Here is a 10988-nt window from a genome sequence, read left to right as displayed (position 1 = left end):
TTTTCAGTCAAGTCTTTCTGGCTAGCCATTATGCTATGGTGGTTGTTCTTTTCTGCCACATCCTCCCAGAGGTACCAATATTCCATCTGGTTACGATGTGTTTCCTCGAGGAAACCTCTTAGGTGGGCAAGCTTTTCCAAATCAAAAATTCCCTCTAGTGGCCACTGTTTCCAGACATTCCCGTAAGCATAGTCATTCCAAATGTTCATCGATTTCTTGTCTCCTAAGTTTCAAACTTGCTGGCAATTTCCCTAGCTCACTGTAAGTTCTGATCATCTGAGACAAGGGAGTCCCAGGCTATGAGATGCCTTTCCCCTCAGCTGGAGACCAACTCGAGGGAGCATTCCCACCCATGATACCACAGTATCATGTATCACTTGGATTCCCACCCATCCAAGGACAGCACAGGAGCCCAGCAGCACTACCCTCCCCAAGGGCAGCACAGGCGTCCAACAACACAACCCTCTCCAAGGATAGTGTGGGAGTCCAGACAGACTGTCAGCTTCACTCACACTTCTTACACGCCAGGGAGAAACCGCCCTTGCTTTCAGCAGCTGTTCAGTAGCACTGACAGTGCCAGTGCAGCTGCGGTTCTGTTCCAGACTTCACTCATTCAAAACCATGTGCTTGAATTCGCCACCAGTCAGTCAGCACAAAGCCAATACCTTGTGTTAGCTATACCCAACGTTTTAAATCTCTCTCAAACCTCCTGGAGAAAATTTAGGAACAAAAGATGACTCTTAACGCCAGCCGGTTCAGTCGGGGACAACAGCAGGGAGGCGGAGCAGGGGCTTTTAAATGGATCCCTTACCCTTCAAATGCGTGCTATGGCCCGATCCTGTTCCTCATCGTTGACCTCTCCAGCTGGAGTTCCAAGCCATCCTGCTCACAGCGCCAGTTGTCGGGGAAGCAACTTTCCCTTGGAGTACAGTGTCCCCCAAAGGTCCGAGGCTGGAGGTCAAAGTAGTGAGGCAAGAGTGAGATCTAAAAGGAAACTTTTTTTGCATGCATGCAGGCTGCCAGCTTCCAAAGATGTGGGAGCCCTGAGAATCAGTTCTCAGCACTCTATCTCTGAACCTGAAATTATCATCAACGAAAAGGCATCCAAACAAGACCCCAGAGTACAAAACTTTACCATTGCCAGACAAGATATTTATAAAACACACTTCCTCTCTCTACAACAAAGAAAAGAGCTCACCTAATAAACTATTTTGCTAGTCTTTAAAATGCTGCTTGACTGCTTTTTGTTTTGATAGTGTAGAGACTAGCAAGGCTTACTCTCTGTTACTATTCAACATGCAAGGCACTACATTTAGCCGTTTGGAATGGAGAGCCATCAACTACACGAAAAAACTCGCCCAGATCCAGACAGACACCACCTTTCTCTCCAAATGCAAGAAAATGGACATTATACCCAAGGGACTGGCAGTGAAAAACCCATTACAATCAACATACTACACTGACTACAGTGAACATCTATGCAACACGCTTTCTAAGAAACTGCGGAACCACTTGATCAAAAGCCTCTACAAGCAGAGGGCACCTGTACAGAGGAGGGATCACTTTCTTCAGGTTTATGGGGGAGCATTGTAGATTCAGCTGTCACCGCCGACTCCATGGTGTCCCTCGTGGCCAACTCTGACCCTGGCACTGGCTGCGCCACCCCCTCTGGGTCTGGAGACAACCTGGCCTGGGGCTCAGGAACTGGGTCACAGGCTGTGTTTGCAGCTACTGCTCTGAGTTCAGGCACCATTACTGCAGGGTCCAGGGTGTCTGGGTGTACAGCCTGATCCCTGTTGGGCTCAGAAGAGGTTTTAGGTGTGAGGTCTGGTTAGCCTTGCTTCGTGTGACCACTCCCACCCTCTTAATGTGGTTCACATGGTTGGCTAAATCTTCCCTCAGCAGCAGAGGAACAGGGTAGTCATCATGGACTGCAAAAGTCCAAGTCCCTGACCAGCCCTTGTACTGCACTTGTAACTAGGAAGTAGGGAGGTCAAAGGGGTTATCCTTGAAGGGTTGAATGGTGACCAGAGTCTGTGGGTCTATGGCCTTGGGGTCCACTAGAGATTGGTGGATCGCTGACACCTGTGCTCCAGTGTCCCTCCATACAACAATCTCCCGCCCTCCCACACTCACAGTCTCCTGCTGCTCTGGGAGGATGTGTGAGACATCGGGGCCTGAGGCTTCTGGAGGCAACCCCAGAGTGATGAGCTGCAGCCTATTGGTACTCTTGGGACAGTTGGCCTTGACATGCCCCATTTCATTCCATTTAAAGCATCGCACCATGGGTGCACCACTGGAGCGGGGAAGGTTCCCAGCGGATGGAACAGAGGGACACGGCCAACCCCAGAGTCTTGCTGGAGGTGTGTCGGGCTCTTCCCTGCAAAGTGGGGGTCTGGATGGTTCCCGGTTGTTGAAGGTCCCTCTCGGACTGCTCTCCTGGCTGCTTTTCCCCCTCAGCTCAATCCATTGGGCACTGAGTACTCCTGCCTCTCTTAGGTTTTTCAGTTTTTCATCCAGGATGTATCCTCTAATTTCTCCTGGAACCCCCTCAAGGAACTGTTTCCCTCTGCATCAGGAGAGATATTTCTTCCTGGGTGTGGGCTCTCTCTCCCGAGAGCCATGTTTCCCAGTTTTTTTAGTACACGACTGGCATGTTTGGGGAAGGGTATGGTTGGGGTCCACTTGGAGGCCCTGAAGCGACACGGGGCCTGTTCAGGAGGGAGTCCCATCCTCTTCATAATCATTTGCCAGGCCCCCTGGCAGGTCAGCTGCCACCACTAGTAGAGGACCAGTGATTCATGATCTTAAGTCCATCATGTACTGACAAGGAGGAATGTTGTACCCATGGCAGGCCCTCTCAAAGTTGAAGAAAAAGTCCTCAACATCATCCCCTACTTGGTACACGGGGAGTCTCCCGGGGGGCAGAATGGTGATGGGGTTGTTGGGTGGAGTACCTGAAACATCCGCCCGCTTAGCTTTTTCCAGTGCAACTTGGGTCTCTAGTTCCGCGCTCCTCATCTCTGCGGCTATCTCGGCCTTCTTTACTTGTGCACGTCTGTCCTCCATCTGCATGAGGAACTCCATCTCTTTGTCAGTTAGAGTCCGGCCTGCACTTGAGGCATAATCCCACATAGAGAGAGCTGGGGAGGGGGAAGTAGGGCAGCTGCCAGCCCCTCCTGCCTCCTCAAGGTCACTTCCCCTTGGACTCATCAGAACATGCTCCTGTTTCCCCTCTCCAGGGTGTGAATCGTCCCTGGAGCTGGACATCTTGCCTTGCTCTGAGGCTGCTTCCACCTCAGGGTGTTGTTTAGGAAGGGTTGGTTTCTCTCGGGCTATTTTGCCCGATCGCAAAAGCACGTACTGGGCTCCTTCCCTGCCCTCTTCTAGCTCAACCATCCAGTTGTCCTGAAAGCTAGGAAAAAAACCCAACTCTTTGGGATGGTCTGTGTGTGGCTAAAAGTTAACCTTCTGTCTGCCCCACCCTGAGGCAGCACAAAAACAAAACAACAAAAACAAAGGGGAAAAAAAAAAGAAAAAAATTGCAAATCTTGCAGCACAAAAGAAAAATTTGTGTCCTTTTAAAAATCCTGGGTTCTCAACACCACTGCCACCATGTCATGGCTCCTTCCCCACTCCAGCAAGATAAATGCAGAAGTGGGGGCCAGCAAAAGTACCACCAAAACCTCATCTACCAGGTGTGAACTTTCCCCAAAAATCCTACAAACCTTAGATTTTGGGGATAAAATTCGCTGCCACCACCCAAGTAATAATAAGGAAACGAGGGAGAGACGACTTGGGAAATCTTTGCCCCAGAAGTAAAAACTAGGACACAAATATTAACCAATACCAAGTTAATAAAAAGAAAAAGAGAGAACTTTCATTTTGACAACAGTATTTGTGTTGCAAACCTCATGACTAGATTACAAAGTTACAAAGAAAGTAAAAGAACATTTCTAAGAAGGGCCCAGACATCAGACCCCACTTCCCAAACCATAAAACAATCAAGCCTAACAGATCCATCTAAACTTTACCTGACTGACAGAAGACTGGAGGGCCTGTTCTTGGAGGGAGCTATTCTGTGTCTCTCTCCCTCATGGCTGGAAAGAAGAAGAAAAGAAAGCAGAGAACAGAAGAGGGAAGAGACAAAATTCAATTCTTACCTACATTCCTATAGGCCAACCCCACCTGGCTAAGGAGGTTAACCCTTTTACTCCCAGGCTGCTGGCTAACCCTCATGATCATGACACAGGCCCTCCCCACTTGTTCCCAGTTCTGACCCAGGGGGCCTGTGTGGCTGCTGGGGAGGGATCCCCTTGTTATGAGCACTGCAGCTCTTCCCTGGGTCACTTCCCTAGACCAGTCCCCCCACCTGTACCTTCTCCAGGTAGTGGCCGTGGCAGGAGCAGCAGCAGCCGCCGCCTGTTCTTCCTTCTGGCTTGGCTGCTCCTGTGTGTTGAGCCGGCTTAGCCTTTCCCCCAATCCCAGGGCCTCCTGGGCAGCACTTTAGCCCCTTGTGGATGAGCATTGCTCTCCTCCTCCTGCTGCCTCTGGAAAACTCCTCCTTCTGTTCTGTTCTGTTCTGTTCTGCTAATAGCTATGCTGGTCACTTCCCCTTGGACTCATCAGAACATGCTCCTGTTTCCCCTCTCCAGGGTGTGAATCGTCCCTGGAGCTGGACATCTTGCCTTGCTCTGAGGCTGCTTCCACCTCAGGGTGTTGTTTAGGAAGGGTTGGTTTCTCTCGGGCTATTTTGCCCGATCGCAAAAGCAAAAGGGGGCTATGCTGGTGCCCTTCCAAGGGGCCCAGTATCGGGTCTTTTATACCCTGGGGGAGGCCCAGTGTTTCGTGTGCCAGGCGACAGGGCACATCCAGAGGGATTGTCCCCTGGCCTGGCGTGAAGAGGAGCCTGGGACCTCCTCCGACCCGGGGGGTGACACCCACGAGACCGGTGGTGCCCCAGCCGTGACAGAACCTGGGACCACCCCTCCTCTTCTCACCCTAGACGGATCCATCGCTGCTGGGGCCTCGGAGGGTGCCCAAACCGGTGGTGCCGGGCAAGAAGAAGCGGACGCTGGCGTCCGAGCGGGCACAAGAGCTGGGTCCGTGGAGGAGAGGGAGGCAGGGCTGGCAGCAGGTCCTGGGCAGGGTGCACCCCAGGGTGGGCCGTCCCTTCTCCTTGCTGTCCCGGCCCCACCCTTCCTCCCTCCCTCTTTGTTGCCTCAGCCCCCTGGCCCTTCCTCCTCTGCCGCCCAGCCCCCCTCCTTGGAGGAGTGGGTGCTGGTAGAGGGAAAAAGAAAAAAAAGAAGTGCGCGCGACCGGCACCCCACCCCAGTAGAGGACGGGGTGGGTGTGTCCCCAAGGCACAAAAAAGAGCCGCCAGCCCCAGTCCACTGATCACCTGCCGGGGGTGACCAGGGTCACCTTGGCGGCTATAAAGGACACCACCCCTTCTGTCCCGGAGCCGGAGCTTGAAAAAACAGAGACTCCCTCTGTCGCCCCCTCGCCCGCCTCTGACACCCCTCTGGCCGCAGCCCAGCTTGTCCCTGTGTAGCATACGGAGGAGGTGAGCCTCGGCCTCGCCCTTCTCTCGCAGGAGGTCCAGGCCCTGGGTCTCGCCCCGTTGGCCCTGGATGCACATGGCCGACTATTGGAGGCCTGCGGGCCGTCCCTCTCCTCCCCACCCCCCTCACTACCCTCTCTCCGTCCATTAGCACCCCTTCAACTGCCCCCCTTTCCTGCTCGGGGACGTCGCAGGGTGTGTCCCCCCCCTCAATCGGGGATGACCTCCCGGCGGGGGTCGGCCAGCCCCCGGATGCCCCGGGAGAACTGGTGTTCCCATTATGTCCTCCCTCCCCTTTCAGACCTGAAGACCCTACCACCATTCCCCACACCCCGTTGATGCCCGCCGCCGAGTGCATGGGCACCTTGCCGCTAACCCCAACTCCCCTTCCACCGCCCGTGGAAGTTCCCCCCACAAGATCCCCTCCGCTCCCATCCCAGCCCCTACCCCCATCCCTGATCCCCTCTCCAATCAATGTCCCATGCAAAAACCTGCATCCCTCCCCCCTCCAGGCCCTCCCCTTCCCCCTTTTCTGCCACTCCCACCCCTTCCTCCTCCCCCTGCTCCCCCCAACCCATCCAGACCCCTTCCCTCCTCCTTCAACCCTCATCCTCCACACTTTTTCCCCCTCCCCTATCTACCCCTCCCCTCAATACTTGTCCACCCACGTCTGGCCCCGATGCTGTGATTGCCTGGTAGGCCTCTGCTGTACCATCCACTCCCAGCACCTCCGGGGCTGCTGTCCCTCAGCCACCCCCATCCCCACCGAACTTAGACCCCACCCCCCGCTTTGACTTTTTTTTCCAGCCGTGGGGCCCAGAAGAAAACGGGGCTTATGGGTGCTCGGCACCCCAAAACCCCAGCAGCCCATGCGCTGGCGGGTGAGATACACCAGGTCTTGGATGACGTTCGCGGGTCCAAGAACAAGGTCGCTCTCGCCCTCCAGCGCTGGGGTGACTTCCACGCCATCCTAGAGTTCGTGAGCCCTTTTAAAAGAGGGCAAGGGGACCGGGAGGAGGGACGCCACAGCCTACCAATGAGTCCGGAACTTCTGTGACACCCTAATTGCTTTTGGGGTCGGTCACGGTTTGTAGGGGACCGTCGGTGCTCCGTCTGGTGGGGATCCTCCCCAGCCCTCCAAATGGCGCTGATCATCTTTGCCACACTAAATGCCAGGGGCTGCGGGACGGGTCTCCACAGGTGCCAAGTGCTCTCCTTCCTCCGGGGGGGAGGGTACTCGGTCACCTTTCTGCAGGAGACCCACACTATCCCAGCCGCCGAAGCGAAGTGGCGGCTGGAATGGGGAGACAGGGCCTATTTTAGCCATCTCTCGGCCCACCGGGCTGGGGTAGCCACCCTGTTCTCCCCAGACCTGCAGCCCGAGGTGCTGGGGAGCGTCTGAGGTCATGCCGCGCTGTCTACTGTACCTCCAGGTGCGGGTGGAGGGGCTGCCCCTTCACCCTCTTAGCGCCCATGCCCCGACACTCCCACCGGAGAGACTACCCTTCTTCCGGTAGGTGGCGGCCTTCCTCGGCACTATTGATCCTAGTGAGTGCCTGGTCCTCGGCGGGGATTTCAATTACACCCTCCAGGAACAGGACCGCACGGGGACTGAGCAGTGCCAGGCTGCTGCGGACATCCTCAGGTGGCTCATCAACCATCGCTCCCTGGTGGACGTCTGGCGCAGCCACCACCCGGACGAGTTCACCATCTTCACCTACGTACGGGTGGTGGGACATAAATCTGTACACTCCTGGTTGGGCTGCATTTATATTGCCCGTCAACATTTCTCTCGGGCCCACTCCTCCAGTGTGCAGCCAGCCCCCTTCTTGGACCACAATTTGGAGGTCATAAAAGCTTCCCTTTCACCGGGGAAGCGGGGGTCTGCCTACTGGCATTTCAACAACAGCCTGCTGTAGGATGTGGGCTTCATTCCGTCCTTCCGGGAGTTCTGGCTGGCCTGGCGCGGGCAACGGTGTGCCTTACCCTCGGCACGGCGGTGGTGGGATCTGGGAAAGGTGCGTGCGCAGCTGTTTTGCTGCAACTATACCCGGGGGGCCAGCCAGCGGCGGGATGTGCTGATAGGGCAGCTGGAGCAGGAGGTTCTTGAGCTGGAGAGGCGCCTAGCCGCCAGCCCCAGAGATCCATCCCTACACAGCACGTACTGGGAGAAGAGGGACAACCTCAGGGCCGTCGACGCCTTTCAGTCACAGGAGGCCTTAATGAGGTCGCAAATCCAACTCCTTTGGGAAATGGACCACGGCTCCCGCTTCTTTTATGCCCTGGAGAAAAAGAGGGTTGGCAAGAAACATATCCTCTGCCTTCTTGCAGAGGATGGCGCCCCTCTTACGGATCCGGCGGAGATGTGCAAGAGGGCCCGTGCCTTCTATGCCACCCTTTTCTCCCCGGATCCGACCGACGCCGACGCCTTCAGGGTGCTTTGGGACCAACTCCCCTCGGTCAGCGTGGGCGACCGGGACTGGCTGGAGCTTCCTCTCACTCTATCCGAGTTCTCGGAAGCCCTCCGTCTCATGCCCGCCAATAAATACCTGGGCATGGATGGGCTGACCGTGGAGTTTTACCGAGTGTTTTGGAACGACCTTGGCCCAGAACTGCTCAGCGTCCTTGCAAAGCGGGGTCCTCCCTCTATCGTTCAAGCGAGCCGTCCTCACCCTGCTGCCCAAGAAGTGGGACCCCTGCGACCTGTCAAAGTTTGACTCAGACTCACAATTTATCAGACCACTCTGTTTTATTAGCAAAGCCGCTCTGCTAATACATTTAGAAGTGAGCCCCCCCGAGTGGGGCTTGTCTCTCTTAATTTATACAGTTTTTTGGAGAACAAGTTACAGAGAAGTTACAGACAAAAGAAGAAAAAGATTTTAGTCACCACCCTTCGAGATCCCTGAGACCAGTCACGTATCTTCAATTACCTGCCACCCTTAACAATCTCCTTTAACAGCTTCCAGTTAACTTAACTAATTGCCCTTCACACCTTCCATTCTGATGCCTGCTTCTTAGACGTGCTGGCTCCATCTTAATTGCTTCTCCATTCAAAAGCTAACTGTCCCTACTGTGCTCCCTCAGATACTTTGTAACATGTTTTGGCATGCCCTCTCATATACAATGTATCCAGCATGTCCCCTTATACAACGTTATACTTATACAATGTTATACTTCCACAATCCCCCCTTTTGGTCAAGGCTACGCCCATGACCAACGACTTACTGGATTTCATACATTAATCGTTTTTTTTATTACTTTCACTGGTGACATTTAACAACATTAGATTAGCACTCTGGTTTGATCCCAGGTTGAGAGGAAGTTTATTTTTCCATACCCGGTTTGCCATTCTTCAACCTTGTTTGAATAGTTCCATACACCATGGGACACGCTGTATTGGAGACAGCTGCTCCTCCCTAGATTCAGCCCTGTCCCATTACACACCCAGCACTAGTGGCCCTTTCCTTTCACCACACTTATAAGTTTAGGAACATATGTTTTTCCCAGCCCCAAGTGTTATTTTCCTTCCATGTCCTTTTAAGTGGATAGGGTTCTTCAGCAAGCTCTGAGGAATTCAAAGGGATTGCCATGGTGGGGATACTAGCTTGTGAGTGAGCTGGGATGTGGCTGCAGACCCAGCAACTAGAAATATTTAGGATCTGGGCTATCTGCACCTGTTGTTGGATGAAAGAATTGTCACTGTTACTCTGGATTTCCCAGACCCTCAGGACACAGTAGCTGAGGATTAAGCTTCTCAAAGGACACATGTTCGAAGCAGGACCCTTTCTGGTTCCGACAACCCCTTTCGAGGGAACCGCAGTCACGGTTTTACGTCCACCAGGCAGCAGGCGCTAGGCTCACTACTGCTTCTTGTTTGTTGGGTCCTGCTGTTTGCTTACCCTCTGCTTCTGGCAACCCTTACGAGAGCGCAGATTGTAAGGTATTGCAGGCTGTTCCTCTTTGTCTTCTGGGGTTGAAGCTGGTTCTGCGTGGTCTTGCAGAGGTGCTTGGTCTCCTGGAGGTGGCGCTGGCTTACACTGTGAGGCGTGGATCCATGCAGCGATGCCGGATAATTTCACTGCTGTCTGGGTGGTGAGCAGTACCTGGTATGGACCCTTCCACCGGGGTTCCAAGGTGTGCTTCCGGAGGTGGTGCCACAGGTAGACCCAATCACCAGGCTCAAGAGTGTGACAGGCAGCAGAGGTGGGTTCCGTCGGCCAAGCTGCTCGCACCTGCGAATGGAAGGAGCTCACAGCTTGCATTAACCCTTTGCAGTACTGGAGGAGCGTGCTGTGAGTTAGGTTTAGGTCTGGGACTGGGGTAATAGTACCCATTGTTCGCATAGGGCGTCCCATGATGATTTCAAATGGACTCAATTTGTGTCTCTGGGATGGGGATGACCGAATTTCCATAAGGGCCAGTGGTAAAGCAGCTGGCCAGTTTAACCCTGTGGAACTACAGATTTTTGCCAGCTTATTTTTAAGCACACCATTTCGCCTTTCAACTGCCCCTGCACTCTGTGGATGGTAAGGGCAGTGCAACAGGTGGGTGACATGTAATACCTGGTTTAGATGTTGAACAATTTTTCCAGTAAAACGTGTTCCCCCGTCACTAGACAAAGTGGCAGGAATTCCCTTGGTAGGGATAATGTGGTTTAACAGACATTTTGCAACAGACAATGAATCAGCTTTGCGACAGGGAAAGGCTTCAATCCAACCCAAAAATAGACATATTATAACTAAAATGAATTCATATTTCTGACACTTTGGCATTTGTACAAAATCAAGTTGCCAGTGTAGGAAAGGTGCTTGAGGCAAACCCCGGAACCCTTGTGTTACTTTTACAGATTTGCCTACATTGTGGCTTTGACAAGTAACACAAGTGGCACAGTGGCGGGTTGCAAAGGAGCTGAAATGGGGAGCCCACCACCCCGCCTTACTCATAGCAGAGACCATCCCCTCCTTGCCGACATGCGAAACACCATGTAGCAGGGTGGCTAGAGACGGGTAGAGTGAGAGGGGGGCTACAAAGGTACCGGTGGGCGATCGCCAAAGGGAATCAGAATGCAAAGAGCAACCCAAAGCACTCCAGGAGTCTCTCTCTGTTTCTGGGGCAGAATCCTGGAGCTGAGCGAGATGAGACAGGGATGGTGGCGTTACAGAGACAGAGAGGGGACCAAGAAACGCTTCTGGTGAAGGTTTTATAGTGGCGGCATGTTTTGCAGCAGCAGCAGCAAGTGCATTACCTTTTGCCAGCTCGGTGTCTGCCGCTGAGTGGCCAGTACACTTAACAATTGCCAAGGCAGACGGTAGTAAAACTGCATACAGGAGGGCGGCAATGTAGGGGCCATTCTTGATAGGGGTACCAGTAGAGGTAAGAAAACCTCGAGCCTGCCAGAGGGTGCCAAAGTCGTGCACAACCCCAA

This window comes from Carettochelys insculpta, chromosome 32 (assembly GCF_033958435.1).
Source record: "Carettochelys insculpta isolate YL-2023 chromosome 32, ASM3395843v1, whole genome shotgun sequence".
Lineage (NCBI taxonomy): Eukaryota > Metazoa > Chordata > Testudines > Carettochelyidae > Carettochelys > Carettochelys insculpta.
This window is presented reverse-complemented; position numbering follows the sequence as displayed.